The sequence below is a fragment of the Wyeomyia smithii genome, chromosome 3 (assembly GCF_029784165.1).
Source record: "Wyeomyia smithii strain HCP4-BCI-WySm-NY-G18 chromosome 3, ASM2978416v1, whole genome shotgun sequence".
NCBI classification, from domain to species: Eukaryota; Metazoa; Arthropoda; class Insecta; order Diptera; family Culicidae; genus Wyeomyia; species Wyeomyia smithii.
The window spans coordinates 116,856,296-116,873,161 of record NC_073696.1 but is presented as its reverse complement, the minus strand read 5'-3'; the positions used below and the strand labels follow the sequence as shown (position 1 = coordinate 116,873,161).

The 16,866-nt window shown below is 37.4% G+C and overlaps 1 long non-coding RNA gene across 1 annotated transcript; it reads right to left on the bottom strand.

The window, feature by feature from the left end:
- Positions 1-441: 441 nt before the first annotated feature.
- On the bottom strand, positions 442-3,416 carry LOC129730323 (uncharacterized). The gene is made up of 2 exons (XR_008728837.1): positions 1,999-3,416; positions 442-584 (listed from the first exon to the last, which is right to left on the bottom strand). It is a non-coding gene; the product is annotated as an uncharacterized LOC129730323 (long non-coding RNA).
- Between the last annotated feature and the right edge of the window lie 13,450 nt (positions 3,417-16,866).

The following is a 16,866-nucleotide window of genomic DNA, read 5'->3' as shown; positions in this document are numbered from 1 at the left end:
TATTGTTTGTTGGTCTAAGCCGGTATCAAATATAAATAAGCTAATTATGCATCTCCAGTTAGCCGGCTGAACAGGAAAAAAACCGAAAACAGCCAAATAAAGATGGGTATAAATCAAATATATGGTCGGCGTGCGACCAGACCGAGCCAAGCGCCATTTTCTCAAAAATTGAGTTTTTAACACCAGTGGCTGGTAAAATTGATAATCTATCTTTCATGAAAAAAAAGAATGATTTGAACAGTTTATAATGGTATTATAACATAATTTCTCTACAGCAGCTTTCAGGAAACATACGGGGTGGTTAAACTTTGATCGCCGATTACTCAAAACAATATTTTTGGCGCTTGGTTCGGTCTGGTCGCACGCCGACCATATGATCGCATCACTTATCAAGGTAAAATTTGATCCTACGTACATTTATCTACTAACAAAAATGTCCTACCTGTGATCTTTGTGCAGATGTAAAGGTTAACACGGTCTACAAACAGCAATAGTCACGCTAACAATCTCTTTCCTCATACTGTCTGATTTCAAGGACTTGGCCACCGTTATTGATCTTTCAAGTCATATTGAGTCACTAAAACCTGTACAATGAGAATGGTCGGTCATATCTGCGTCATTTTACTGATTCTGATCAATCATGGATTAGCAACCATTGATATGTGCAATCAGTCACGCTAAGCTGAGGTAGATTGGGTGCCTAGCCATCCTGTCCTTAATCCACTGGACTATTTTCTGTGCGGGGTCGTTGAATGGGATATCAGTAGAGCTCCTCACTCAACAATCGCTTTACTGAGGTTCAAAATCTCGCAGGTGATTACCTTAGGTGTCGTACACAAATTACGTAACGCATAAGGGGGGGGGGTTTGAGTCAGCGTTACTTATTGTTACATAGGGGGAGGGGGGGGCAGTTCAGACAGTTAAGTAACGGAAATGTTTGCTCAGATTTAAAAATTTGAAGGGGGGTCAGGTTGTTCAGCGTTACGTAATTTTAGAGCGGGGAGTCATGTGGAGCGTTACTTATTGTTATATAGGGGGGGGGGGGGGGGAATCTGAAATCTTTTTATTAGACCTTGACATTTTTGAAAATCTTTTAGCAGTTTTTAGAAGCGAATAACTGCAGTCGTCAAGAAAACAGACAACTTTTTTGAATACAATCATTGATTGATAAAACAATTGTTTGAAAGAAAACGATTTAACAAAGGTTCATTAAACAATTGCTTTTTGAAAATAATTTCAGTAGGATGAATATTTACTCCAGAAATATCTCACACACCCTGTATTGTAAGGTACAAACTTGGGTTTGTTTACATTTGTCACTAGAGACCTGTTGACATATTGCTTGTGCTACTGCTCAACTTTTGATGCCATTTTAGATGCAGATTTCAGGTGTAATAAGCAAATCTCGGATTTAATTTCAAGTTATTTAGAAAAGTCTCACATCTAAAATTGAAAAGTCCTACCTGACGAAAAAAGTAAGGCATATCGGCAAAATTGGTAGATAGTTGAAACAAAAAAAAGGACATTTTTCAGTATTTTGAGCTAAAATTGCTTCATTCGTTAGATTAATCGATAGAAAGTTATTGTGTTCACCTCTTTTCGCAAAATACGTTTTTGGGATAATAAACTTTAAATTCCATCGTGCATTAGATTTTTATGGTGTATGTGTACGCGCTGTAAATTTCTGCAACTCCGGTTATAGTCCAACACGAAATCTCAAGAAAATATTCTCAATATCACAAGTCATTAAAATTTTAAGATAATTTATGTTTGTTGAACAACTATCAATGTTTTGAAATTTTGTGGGTCGGCCTTGTTTATGTTGACTTTTGCCGAAAAAGTGTGAATTTTCATTCAAACACTTGTCGACTTTCAGTCAGGCACGTTTGAGAACGTTTACGTCTGCATACAATGAAGGTTTAAAGCAGTAGTCACTGTATGTTTTCACATTCTAATTTAAACACTTATGTCATTGGACCAATGTAGAGAAACACTCACTAAGGCGGTGATGATTCAATTTCGAAATGAATTGACGTAACTTTTTCCACTTTTCCTGAAATTATAGCTTTTCCTTGTTGGGTAAAAATCACGTATAGACAAAAACGCCATCGATGGAAACAGTCCTCTTTGTTGCAATGTCAGTACGAAAAACTAATTGTTCCATTCTTTGTGGTTTCAAAAATTGGAATGACGCCCCGGTAATCATCACATCAGTATGCAATTTGATCTCACTTCACATAATTCTCGCTTCGCTCGATTGCGTTGGCTCAGAATAATACTTTGCCAAGTGCAATCTAGTATACGGCTCTGCTCCTCTGTGAATTACTCGTGCCGGTGAGTCATGCAGTGTAGCTACTATTCTTTTTCAATCACCTTCCTCGCAGGTTTTCTTCGCGATCAGAATCGATCACAATAATATGAAATTCGCCTCACGTCGCACAGATGTTTAAATCAGGAATACCACCGTTCTTGGCTCCGCACTGCTAGTGCCGCGTGTAAACACAAATTTAATATTAGAGCTAACGCACACCACGAGCTTAACTACTTTTTTTTACACACCAAAGATACTGGCGAAAATTTCTGGCATAACACTGCTTCCGCTGAGCGGAAAACTCAAAAACATGACTTTTATTACCACGGCCGGCTTTTACCATGTTTCCGCTTTTTTGCATGAGTGATTGTGAACTTGGAGCAATTCAGATAAATTTGCGATGTCGCTACTGAGAGCTAGAGATTGTTGGGGGTTTAGCCAAAGCACGATCGCATTCACGCGAAATTTAACTTACAAACACACGGCAGGCAGTGCAACTACCCACATGCCATACTTCCTTAAAAATCGACTCATAGCTTTGGTTACAAATTTTCTTCATAATCACAAACTTTAAATTGCGCTACGTGTATGTATTATCACTTCTCATTGACCATTAGGGTGTTACCTGCTCTGAGTTAGAAGATTTTTTTTCAATATTTGTCTTAAAATTTGAGACACTTTCGCACTTTCTTTTAATTTATTTTCGCCACTGTGTTAATGAAACAAACAAAAACTAACTCTTACAGTTAGAATATTATGTAAATTTTTCGTGCGTTTCTTGCTTACAATACACAGCAGTGTCGTGTCGGAGTGGAGTCGAGATACTGGCGATCGTTTTTCTCGCTAAATGACGATTTGTCTCTCGTTTATTTAAAGAATGTTCGAATTTGCTTAAAATACCAGAGATGTCCGATCAAGAGGGGGGCACACACAGTGTAAAATTCTACAGCGAATAGACTATCACGTTGAAAGTTGTCCCATACAACCGATCGAGCCGGACGTGGGTGTGAACGACGCCACTGGCTCTTTAACGCAGAAACATTCTCTCCTGCTGTTTGTGACTACGAGTCTGTTCGTTTAGTAGCGACGGTAACAGCGTACGCGCACCCTTACAGAGCGGATGTGCCGTGCGCGACAAACTCATGCGTATTTACGTTGGTAACTGCAGAGGTAACAGTGTATGTAGGTTTTTGCGATGAGTTGGAATTTGATGAATTCATAGAAGGAAAACTGCATCATATTGAGGTATCTACTTTTTTGCTGGGTGGCCTAAAACAATCTAATGTGAGCTGAATCGCTGAATGAAGCTGAATCGAAAACATAACTTACATCTGATACAAATGACCTTGCACTAGAAGAAGGAGGTGAGCAAATAAGTGTATCAAATGACTCATGATCTCTTTGTGCAGCGCGTTCAGATGCTCCAAACAGTTAATTAATTTACTGAGATGGTACCATATGTATAATAAAAATTCAAGGGTGGATTCCACAGTTACTTCATCAAGTGAGAATAAATAGTCAAAACATGTCGTGGAAACTCGATACTAACCGATTCTGTCACTGCGACTTTCCTTAAGCAATACAGATTAGAATGATTCCTAGTTTGAAGTTGCTTTGCAAATAGATGTCTATTAGGGTGTCCCAAAAAAAATCGATGTTGGAAAGGTCGAGGTGCTCACCCCTAAATTGAAAGATAATGTTATTTATAGCATTTTCGTAGAACATTTCGACTTTCTAAAAAATTGTTTTCAGGTTGCCCAAACGTGATTTATGAAAAAATGACTTTTTTAAGCTATAAATCCACTTTTTTGCACTATTTTCAATTCTGTTCGATTCCTACATTTTTTTATATTTGTGGGGTTGTTTCTGAATATTCTGCCTGGTTTGGTTCAGCATTGTATTCAGTTTTTTGACTACCAGAGCCCAATAAACATCACAAAAAAAATAATTTATCTAATAATTTTTAGATAAAACCCTTCAAAACACAAATAAAAAAAACTTTTGAGCAAGAACTGAAATTTTTATTGCAAAGCGGGATTTACCATGAAAAAAGATACTTGATATCTTATCGGGAAGCTGAGATATTGGCATTTTTCTATGTGATGGAAAACTATGCATTTTAACAATTATGTTAAATAACTGTTTTATTTTGGGAGATAAAAAATAACAATGTTAAGAAAACAAATGCATTTTTAGATAGCTGATAACTTAGTAGAAGGTTTCAAAATTTGGAAAAATCTGCGAGAAAAGTTAGAACGAACATTACGATTTTTCGTGCCTTCTAATAGAAAACTCAATGTTGCGCGTAACATGTAAGAGATAGAAACATGATGTCTTCGGTAAAGTTTCTTGTTTTAAGATAACCTAAAACTTTTTCGAAAACACCTTGCGTCTATCTTATTCTGATTAAAAAGTAAATTTTTATCTCACTTATTGGTGGATTGATTTACCTTTTTTCTACATTAAAAGATGCATTTTTGAATATCTTGAAACTTCTCCGAAAATACCTCATGGCTATAATCAACATTTGACTCACTATTGAGGAAATTATACGCACAAACGGCAAAATAAAACACTGTGCAATGGAGATATTGAGCTTTAGTGGCATAAAATCTTTAAAAAAGGAGAAAGTTTCACCTATTGTGGTAACTATTTCTTCTGAATTTAATATATTCAAAAAGGAACTTTCAACGTTTGTTTCTGACGTTAAAGTTACCTATCAAATTGGCCGTAGAGGTGAATGTCGCTTATTAGCCGACTCAGTAAAGGGTCGTGATCGTCTTGTTCAGTATTTAACTGACAAGATGTACAAATTTTTTACATATGACACCAAGAACGCCAAGCCGTTCAAGGTTGTCTTGAAAGGTCTCACCAACTATCAAACCGTTGATGAGATCAAACTTACTTTAACAGAATTACTTGGCATAGCCCCTACCCAAGTAATTCTAATGAAACAGAAATCACGAGGCGAAAACAGTCAGAGAACTGGAATTTCCCTTGTTAATTATTTAATTCATTTTAACCGCAATGAGGTTAACAACTTAAAATTTTTTGAAAAAGCACATGCTTTGTATAATGTGCGTGTAAAGTGGGAAATTTATAGGAAGTATGGCGGAGGTGAAAAGCATATCACCCAATGCCGTACTTGCCAACGTTATGGCCATGGTTCCAAATTCTGTAACATGGACCAGAAATGTCTTAATTGTGGAGACTCTTCTCACAAAAAGGACACATGTCCTGTGAAAGAGAGTAAAAATTTTCGCTGTGCGAATTGTAACGGCAACCATATGTCAAATTTTTATCAATGCCCAGTCCGTTTAGCAATTGTTAAGGCAAGGCAAGGTAAACAAAATTCAATTTCCCAATTAAAACCAACTTCAAAACAAAATTCTCCAAGCGTACCAGTGACGCATAGTTTACCTACTCCTTTGCATACCCGTTTAACTTATGCACAGGTTACAGGTAGTTCGAACATTATACCGCCTAGTGTTGGTAGTTCGAAAATGACCGTTAATATGGGTAAGCAAAACACGCTAGAAAATAATTGTACACCTATTACTCCAGCTAATATTGCTGCCGATAATATTTTTTCTAATGTCAACTGCCTAGGGCCTATGACGGCAGGTAAACTTTCTTTTTTGCAACAGGCAATGTTCGATCTTATGAACGCCATGTTGCAGGCAAAATCAATGTTTGAAGCCATTCAAATAGGCACAAATTTTACTATTAAAATTGTTTCTAATTTAAAATTCAGCAATGATTTTAAATAAAACAATTAAAATATTAAATTGGAATGCTCGCTCATTGAAGGCCAATGAGAATGAGCTTTTTAATTTTTTAACAGTAAATAATGTGCATATTGCAATTATTACTGAAACATTTTTGAAACCTAACATAAAATTAAAATATGATCCCAATTACGTGGTTCATAGATATGATAGGATTCAGGGTTCCGGTGGTGGAGTTGCAATTGTTATTCATCGCCGAATCAAACATCGTGCTCTTCCCCATCTTGAGACGAAAGTTATTGAAACTTTGGGAATTGAAGTTCAAACTGAACTTGGGATTTTATTTATTGCCGCAGCATATTTACCATTTCAATGCACACGCGAGCTCAAAAATTATTTTAAAGGTGATTTACAAAAACTCACCAGAAATCGTTCGAAATTTTTCATAATCGGCGATTTTAACGCTAAACATCGTTCATGGAATAATTCTCGAAGTAATTCCAATGGCAAAATTTTATTCAATGATTGTTCTTCAGGATACTATTCTATTTTGTCTCCGAATAGTCCTACATGCTTTTCTTCTGTAAGAAACCCTTCAACAATTGATTTGGTGCTAACAGATCAAAGTCATGTATGTAGTGATTTGATCACACATGCTGACTCTGATTCTGACCATCTTCCAATAACTTTTTCTTTATCACATGAATCAGTTTTAAACCCTATGAGCTCTGTTTTTAATTATAACAAGGCTAATTGGGAAAGATACAAAACTCATATTGAGAGAAATTTCAATAATGAGCTTGATTTGCAAAACGAAGTGAATATTGATTCCGCTTTGGAAGCATTAAAATGTGCAATTGTTGATGCCAGGAATTATTCTGTTCCAAAGGCTCAAGTGAAATTTGATTCATCAATAATTGACGAAAATCTTCAACTTCTAATTCGTTTGAAAAATGTCCGCAGACGTCAATATCAACGTTCTCGTGACCCTGTTTTTAAAACTATTTATAAAGATTTACAGAAAGAGATTAAACATAGATTTACTCTTCTGAGAAATCAAAATTTTGAGACTAAAGTTGAAAAATTGAAACCATATTCAAAACCATTTTGGAAGCTGTCGAAGATTCTTAAGAAACCTTCAAAGCCTATTCCAGTTTTAAAAGATGGTGAACGTTTTCTTGTATCCAATGAACAAAAGGCTCAAAGACTTGCTCAGCAGTTTGAGAGTGTTCATAACTCAAATTTGAATTTTGTGAGTCCAATTGAAAATGAAGTCACACGTCAATTTGATTTAATTTCTTCCCAGAATTTTTTACCTGCAGAAATAATTGAAACTAACTTGAATGAGATTAAATCAATTATTAAAAATTTCAAAAATATGAAAGCACCTGGTGACGATGGAATCTTTAATATACTAATCAAACATCTCCCTGAGAGCACAATGGAATTTTTAGTGAAAATTTTCAATTGCTGCTTCAAAATTGCATATTTTCCCAAATTATGGAAAAATGCAAAAATTACTCCCATTTTAAAACCGGATAAGAACCCAGCTGAAGTTTCAAGTTATCGACCAATCAGTTTGCTTTCTTCAATAAGTAAACTGTTTGAGAGAATTATTCTTAACAGAATGATGTCACACATCAACGAAAATTCAATTTTTGCAAATGAACAGTTTGGATTTCGCCATGGGCATTCCACAACTCATCAATTGCTCAGAGTTACTAATATGATACGAGCTAACAAATCTGAAGGTTATTCCACTGGAGCTGCTCTTTTAGACATAGAAAAAGCATTCGACAGTGTTTGGAATAAAGGTTTGATTGCGAAATTGCAAACTTTTAATTTTCCAATTTTCCTTATCAAAATTTAAAAAAAATTATCTTACTGATCGAACTCTGCAGGTTGTCTACCAGAATTCAAAATCTGATAGATTTCCTGTCAGAGCAGGTGTACCTCAAGGTTCAGTCTTGGGTCCAGTCCTGTACAACATATTCACTTCAGATCTTCCGGATTTGCCTCCAGGATGCACAAAGTCATTGTTCTGCGATGACACAAGCATTTCCGTAAAAGGAAAAAGTCTTCGTGTCATATGCAGTCGATTGCAGAAAAGTTTAGATATTTTTTCTTCCTACTTGCAAAAGTGGAAAATCTCTCCCAATGCTTCTAAAACTCAAATGATAATTTTTCCGCATAAGCCTAGGGCTTCTTTCCTCAAGCCAAACAATAATCACGTTGTCAAGATGAATGGGGTTATTTTAAGTTGGTCCGACAAGGTTAAGTACTTGGGACTAATTTATGATAAAAAACTTATTTTCAAAGAGCACATTGAGAGTATACAAGCCAAGTGCATCAAATATACGAGATGTTTATATCCTCTCATTAACAGGAATTCTAAACTTTGTTTAAAGAACAAACTTTTGATTTACAAACAAATTTTTAGACCAGCAATGCTTTATGCTGTACCAATCTGGTCAAGTTGCTGTTCAACAAGGAAGAAAACGCTCCAAAGGATTCAGAATAAAATTCTGAAAATGATTTTGAAGCGTCCTCCTTGGTTTGGTACACTCGAACTACATAGACTTACTGGTGTTGAACCATTAGAAGCTATGTCAAATAAAATTATTAACAATTTTCGACAAAAATCGTTGCAATCCTCAATTGCTACGATAAGCTCTCTTTATAGCCAATAAGTTAGCAATTAAGTTAGTTGTAAGTTTACTTCCCCTTTTCTGACAAGTAGGTTTAAATCCCTACGAATGATAAGTCCTAATTGCGAAAGCAAACAAATCCTAACAATTAAAATTACAAATTTCTAACAGTGTTGAGAAGTCACCATTTGTGATTGGACACACATACTCATTATTTACTAATATTTATCATAAATACTTAAGCTACTAACAAATCCCCCCTTAAAAAAAAAAAAAGAGCTTTAGTGGCATTTTCGACAAAATGCATAGTTTTCTATCACATGTAAAAATGCCGATATCTCAGACCCCCGATAAGATATCAAGGATTTTTTTTCATGTGAATTTTTGTCTTATATTCCGCTTTGCAGTAAAAATTTCAGTTCTAGATCAAAAAATTTTTTTATATGTGGTTTGAAGGGTTTTATCTGAAAATTATAAGGAAAATTCACTTTTTTGTGATGTTCAGTGGGCTCTGTGAGTCAAATGCGATGCTGAACCAAACCAGGCAAAATATTCAAAAACAACCCCAAAAAAATAAAAAAATATATGGAAAAATTTAGGAATCGAAAAGATTTGAAAAAAAAAAAATGCAAAAGAGTGGTTTTGTAGCATGAAAAAGTCATTTTTCATAAATCACGTTTGGGCAACCTGAAAACGACCTTTTAGAAAGTCGAAATGCTCTACAAAAATGCTATAAATAACATTATATTTCAATTTAGGGCTTGACATTTTCAACATCGATTTTTTTTGGGACAGCCTAATGTCTATATGAACACAAATAGTTTGATACGCTGATTGCTTTTTCTAAGGTTTTAATATGCTCCAATATTTGTGTCTACTTTGGCCTTGGTTGTCAGCCTAAAAGTATGTGTTCAAAGAGGGCGGATAGAAGCAGGATATGGAGAAAGTCCCAATATTGCAGAACGTCCGTCAAGTCCGGTCCAGCTCATCGTACATGGTAAAATGTAAGCGTTTGTTTTATTTTCCCAATCTTTCCATTCTATGCCAAATTTTTATGATTATGCACATTTTTTACGTTGTTTAAAAAAAAAACAAAATTCAGTTACCTCTTTCGAAATTAACACTGGTCGGCAAAAGCGAAATAAAGTCTAAAGCTCAGACTGAAAAAAGAGAAAAGATTTTAGCTTTGTAACCATTTCTGTGAATTTTGGTGCAACAGCAGCATTTAATGAGGATAGCCCGAGAATTTACCGGATTCGTAGATGGTGTTGGCAGTTTCGGTTTTATTTATACGCGACAGCCTCATAAAGCTGTCATTTTGTTTGGCGTCATAAAATAGTAATTAGTAGGGTTTGCAATATTCTCGGGAATCGATTTCCCGGGAAACGGGGAAAAATATCATTATATCACCATGAGATTTCAAATAAAGTTTATAAGGCTAGAATTTCATTATCAATTCGCATGAAAAACGAATTGAAAAAAAAAAAAAACAAACAAAACATTCAAGTATAGATCAGAAATTCGCGACTCAGTTTTGCTGCAAATATTTGCAGAAGAGGACATTTCAAGATCTTTATGTCGTTGAACAATTGCTTCATTGCATTTTCCGTTAAGCCCAAATAATTTATTTTCCTTCTGTAAAACTTTGCTAAAGTCTGCTGAATCACCGCTGGCGTTTGATTTTCACAATATCTCCTCTTCACCGATTCTTAACTTAACTTAACTTAAATGCCCAATGCTCTTAGTTTGTTGAAAAGAGAGCAAAGCGTTAGTTAGGCATTAGACGAAGCAAATATTCGCTATATTTGGTACGGACTGCTAAAAACTTTGTTTGCTTCAACGGTAGTAAAGCGCTCATTTTTATCAAATATATTTGCTACGATTTATTTTCAAAAATAAAAAACTCCGTAGAAAATCTAGTTGTCATTGGCTGAACAATATTTTAAACCCTTTGTTAGAGTTGGAATCATCATTAATTAGAGAGTAGGATTCCGTGTAAGAATTTTGATTGATTAACTGGAGTGTTATTTCGTCTTTCGGATTTTTTCTGTGACAGACAAACACGAAAGTAAAAGATAGAATACTGAATAATCAGTTCAATATAACACAAAATAAGACAGTTTGAAGCGTTTCAATGCCTTTGTAATTGACCTGCAATTTGTTTTATTAAATGATTTATTTGATTAACGAATTAAATTTTTTTTATCAATTCACAGTTTTTGAATTTTTAATAATTTTTATTAATGAATAAAAAAACATCAAGCAAGCTATTCGATCAGTAGTGAACTAACACCAGCAAAAACAACATTAGATGAAGCAAAAATTTGCCTAAATTTTCGTTTACTGAATAATGACAAATAATTTGACAGGCAAATATTGACCATCATTTCAAGCAAGCTATTCGATCAGTAGTGAACTAACCAGCAAAAAACAACATTAGATGAAGCAAAAATTTGCCTAAATTTTCGTTTACTGAATAATGACAAATAATTTGACAGGCAAATATTGACCATCATTTCAAGCAAATAATTGCTCCGTATAATGCCCACTTTAGTGCTGCTAGACACTTTGACGACGTCAGTTTCGTGTTTTGATAGAGTATTTAGTTTTATTGAACTATTGTATAGAAAACTTAAAAAAATCTTGTGAAATTTTTCTAGGAACTCGGGAACCTCGGGATCCTGGAAATTAATATTTCAGTTCCCGGGATTCGGTTGTCCCGGGGAAAGGTTTTTCTCGGGAAATCGTTCCCGGAATTGCAAACCCTAGTAAGTAGTAGATTTTAAACGAGATCATAAGAGCTTCGGGTACGCATCTCACGGTCACGGTTAATATTCTTGGGTTCAAAAGCGACACCGTTGGCTTCATACCACTCCAAGCCTATATGTCTTGGAGTGGTATGAAGCCAACGGTGTCGCTTTTTTTTGGCACAAAGCTAGATTTAAAGAAGATCGTTGGGCCCTCATGTTGCTTCAGAGGAAGCAGACGCTTCTGTATACTCTCCTTAAGATAGATCTTCCCGTTTGAAGTCCCGGTAACGAACGGCGCACTCCGTTTGCCACATGAGCAGATCCTTTGCCGAATCATGTATTTTCTTGGCAAACTTTGAAAGTTTCTGCTTTCTTACTTGCTCTGGAACATTAAATTGTGCTGTCGGAAGTCCGCCTTGATATAAGTCTTACCATTTTTGATGAGACAATGATGCTTTGTCGGCATCTGGTTGTAAAGTTTTCGGGCCCATGACTTTTCTTTCGTATTTTGCCGTTTGTCACGATTTGGATCCTCCTGCACTCCTTATATCTTTAGTCACTCTCGCTCCTTGACTTCTTGACCGAAAGACTTGAACACGTTCAACTTTTTGGCCATATCCCTGACCGAAGCATTGGGATTCCGCTTGTGATCCTGATCACTAATAGAACATCTATTCTGACATCATTTCTCTTTCTTTTCAATGCTCATTTTGTAGTAACGCTTAATCACACGGTTCGCCGTTGACTGCACATTTCCGAGCTGTTTTCTGATGTCCAGACAATAGAGTTGAGGATTTTTCAGGTTCTTGCGCCACATCAATTCGCGACGTTCCTTTTCGGGTGGCGCCATTTTCTCTAAATTTCTTAAAACTGATAGAGATAAAAATATAGTGTAAACAATACACTCTAAACTACTTATACCCAAATTTTCAAGATAAAATACCCAATGAGTATTTTTCTGCAGCTTTTTTTCGTGATGCGATTTGATGTAATAATTAACAATATAGCTCTCCTGGTAACAGCAATAGTACTTACTCTACTTCTACGGCGACAGACCGATTATTGATCCAATGCTGAATCCAGAATGCGTCACCATGTCACTCGGTCTTGGGCTGCTATCCTCGAATCTCCTCTAACATCTTTTTCACGGGCATCCTCGTCGACAGCACACATCCAACGAGTGCGGGGCCTACCTCGAAGTCGACGGCCTCTGTTGGGATTTACTGCTGAATATAGTCTTCGCTAGTCGTTCTTCCGACATTATAGCTGCATGCCCAGCCCACTGCAACATGCCGTGTTTTATCCGCTTAATTATATCCGCCGATTTGGTAAACTTCATGGTTCATGCGTCTGCGCCAAACACCATTTTCTAGTTTGCCGCCAAGAATTGAACGCAAAATCCTACGCCTAAAAACACTAAAAGCTCGCTGATCACCCTCTTCAATCGTTCATGCTTCATGGCCGTAGAGGGCCATGGGAAGAACTAGTGTTTTGTAGAGTGCACATTTAGTACGGGTTTGCAGACTACGGAACCTAAGCTGGATACGTAATCCGTAGAAGGCCCTGTTTGCACCTGCTATCCGCCTTTTCATCTCACGGCTAACTTCGTTGTCACATGTCACACCCAGGTAAATAAATTTGTCGACTACTTCAAAAGTTTCCCCATCTAACACCACCTCAGCACCAACATCCGTCGGACTACCACGCTCTCTACCAGCCACCATGTATTTCGTTTTGGCAGAGTTGAAGATGAGTCTCATTCTCTTAGCTTCCCTCCTGAGAGGTAGGAAGGCCTCTTCCACTGCTCTACGGTTGATACCAATGATGTCGATGTCGTCCGCAAAACCTTGAAACGTGTGAGACTTCGTAATGATGGTTCTTTGCTTCTTGGCACGCCAGCCCTCCGTATAACACCCTCCAATGCGATGTTGAACAATAAGTTTGACAGCCCGTCTTCCTGCTTCAAACCATCTCTCGAAGGAGTCCGATATCTCACCGGCTATCCTGACACAGATGTAGAGCTTTCAAGGGTGGTACGTATCAGCCTAATCAGTTTTGTTGGGAAACCATGTTCGAGCATAATTCGCCATAACTCATTTCTCTTAACTGTATCGTACGCTGCCCTAAAGTCAATGGTGAGTCTGCAAGTTGAATCTTCGAAATTTATCGAGGATCTGTCGCAGGGTGAACATTTGGTTCGTAGTGGAGCGTCCCCCTCGATAACCACATTGGTAATCGCCACCAAAGGTCTCCGACAAAGGCCTCAGTTTATGGAACAGAATACGGGAGAGAAGTTTGTAAACGGTGTTGAGAAGGGTTGTGCCCCGATAATTACTACAGTCCAGGCGGTAGCCTTTCTTGTAGATCGGACGTATGAGACCCTCCAACCAGTCCGAGGGTAATTCTTCATCAGACCACACTCTCAGCATGATCCGGTATAAAGCACAATCCAGCTGTTCGCTCCCGACTTTAAAAAGTTCGGCTAAAATGCCGTCCTTACCAGCTGCCTTGCAATTCTTCAGCCCTCTCACTGCTTTCTTAACCTCGTCCATGGATGGTGGGTCCACAGATTTGCAATCATCCTTAATCACCATCCTGCTCCTATCGACTACGCTGTTTTCTTCACCATTCAACAGCACACTAAAGTGTTCCTTCCAACGTCTGGCCATCTCCGTTCTATCGGTAATCAGGTTCCCTTCCCTATCGTTGAACATGACAGGGGCTGACACGTTTCGGTTCCTGATTCCATTAATCTTCTTGTAGAAGCGTCTCGCATCGTGCCTTGAGAAGCAACCTTCCGCCTTAGTAAGAATACGCTCCCAATGTTGTCGTTTCTTCCAGCGATGAAGTCTTTTTTCAGCAGCTTCAGCTTCCCGTTACCTTCCTACGCTCTGACGAGTCACAGCCGTGGCTAACATGTGAAGTCTGGCGCGGTTCTTTTCATCCGTCGCTCGCTGGCACTCAACGTCAAACCACTCATTGGACGTGGCTGTCGCAGATGTACACTTCTCCCGCTGTGGATATGCCTAAACTGTTCATTCAGGCTACCTCCAACTTGATCCTCGATCCGGTCATCAACCATCCGCAGGTACTCTGTAGCCACTTCTCCAGTTGACAGCCGCTGGATGTTCAACTCTATACTCCTTGTCGTCATGGATTTTAACACGAGATAATGATCCGAGTGAACAAGTTTGGTAAGACCTCACTTCTGTAACGTCTGAAAAATGCCAATCAGAACATGGTCGATCTGAGAGCAGGCCTCTCCATTTGGGTGGCTCCAGGTGTGCTTACGTATATTCCGGCGTGCAGAATAAGTGCTACAGATTGCCATACCTCTGGCGGCAGCGAAATTGACAAGCTTCAGGCCGTTGTCGTTTGTAGAAGGGTGGAGGCTTTCTCTATTAATCACGGGCCGGAAGAAGTTCCCCTGCCCGACCTGCACATTTGCATCCCTGATTACGATCTTGATGTCGGGTCCTGGGCACTCATCATACGTCTTTTCCAGGAGCTCATAAAACTCCTCCTTCTCTGCATCGGGTTCATCGTTGGTCGGTGCTTACACATTTTAAGCTGTAGTTGAAAAATTTGCATTTCATTCTCAACACGCATATACGGTCACTGATCGGCCTTCATCTAATGACACGCTTCATCTGTTTCGCTATGAGCACATGCTCTTACGCTGCCACTGTAGTAGATGTAGTACTTAAATGAAGCAATAGTACGAGACGTTAAACTTGGCTGTTCTACCGCTTGTCCATGGCCCGTTTTGTATCCTCGATGCTATCTTAATGACGAGTTTGTTGACGGTTGAACAGTTAATAGAAAACTAATGCACTTCCAGCGCAGCGTTCGTCTTTATCCCTGAAAAACAACGCGCAGCGCACCTTAACTTTTTGTTTACTTTCTTCTACTACCGTGTGCGTGGCTCCGCCCACTTGTCGCGTTAATCCTCTCCGTAGGTATTGAAAATAATCGCACGAGTTTATTCCATCACATCATCGTTCATCCGTCCACTGACTTTCGCGCGATTCTGGTGTATATTTTAAAATCGGCACGATTTCACATTTATTCTTCGTGTTTCTCGTGATTACGTTCCTACCGTGAAAAAAGACGCACAGCCAATCCTGAAGCTGTGTTGGAATTGTTAGGGAACGCTTCTAGAGATAACAGAACGAGAATCATCCTGCAAGCGGCAATTTGCAATGACGAGAAACTGAACGAGCTTTTGTCTGGCATCACTAATTGCAAAGGGAAATGTTCTCCAGACTGTTCTGCCTTCAACGAAAACCGAAAAAAGGCATTGATTGATTGGTTCTCAGCTTTGTAAAAAAATAACCCAACTGTCCTTTTAGGGACGATTACTTGCTTTCAAATGAAGCAGATAATAAGTCTCAGTACTATACTATACACGTGAGTTTACTATCAATAGCAAAAACCAACGCAATTCTTGAATTAGCCACACTCAAGTCAATTAAAAGCATCGTAAATAACTACCTATAAGGCACAATAATAAATATGCTGCCTGCGATAAATTTTTTTGAATTAGTCTCTTTTTTTATAAATAAATAAATTAAATAATAAAAAATAATAAATTTTTTTTAATTAGTCAACTTTTCGTGTGAACGTGTTTCAATGCAAATAGAATAAAACCTTATTTTTATAGATTGCCAACCAAAAAGCGCAATAATAATATAAATCCGTTTATTCGTGATGCTTGTTCGCAAACTGAACTGTTGGGAAATTTGAATTAGTTTCGTTGTTTTACAATTTCGAGTTGCACAAATCAAGATCCATGGGGCTATTCAATGAGAAGTTACTTGATTCGAACTTGATTTGTAGACTTTTTGACTCATTAATGAAACATTCTCAACAAAGCATTTGTTATTACGAACCAACGAACGATTGTGTTACATGACAGCTTATTAAGTTGCAGTTCAGCCGAAATCCGTTTAATAGCAACTTTACAAGCTGAAATCAACAAAATTGTTTGTCGGGAAGTAGGAAAAATTATATATACAAGAATTATTTAAAAATAACCATGTATGAGATGGAATATACGTTTTATCCTCTTTCTATAAGGTAGGTAGGTGTCCAAAACTTGACCTTTCTGAAAAAATATTCAATATGACGACCAACAACTTAAAGATTTGCAAAATAAATCCTATTTTCCCCTTTCCAACAATATGTTGGTTTGGGTAATTCCATAAAGAAATTCAAGTGTGGGAACAATTTTGGTTAGCTAAGTTTTGACGAAAAACGAAAGGTCATTTGACGTTCAGCAAAAAAAAAAAATATCCAAATGCAGTTTCTTTTTCTAATCAACATGGCCTTCAAACAAACATAACTTGAATCGTTTTCTTATAACTTCAACGTGGTCCAGTTTCAACGAACATAGCTCAGTTACCTAATAAACTGATAGCGTTTGTGAA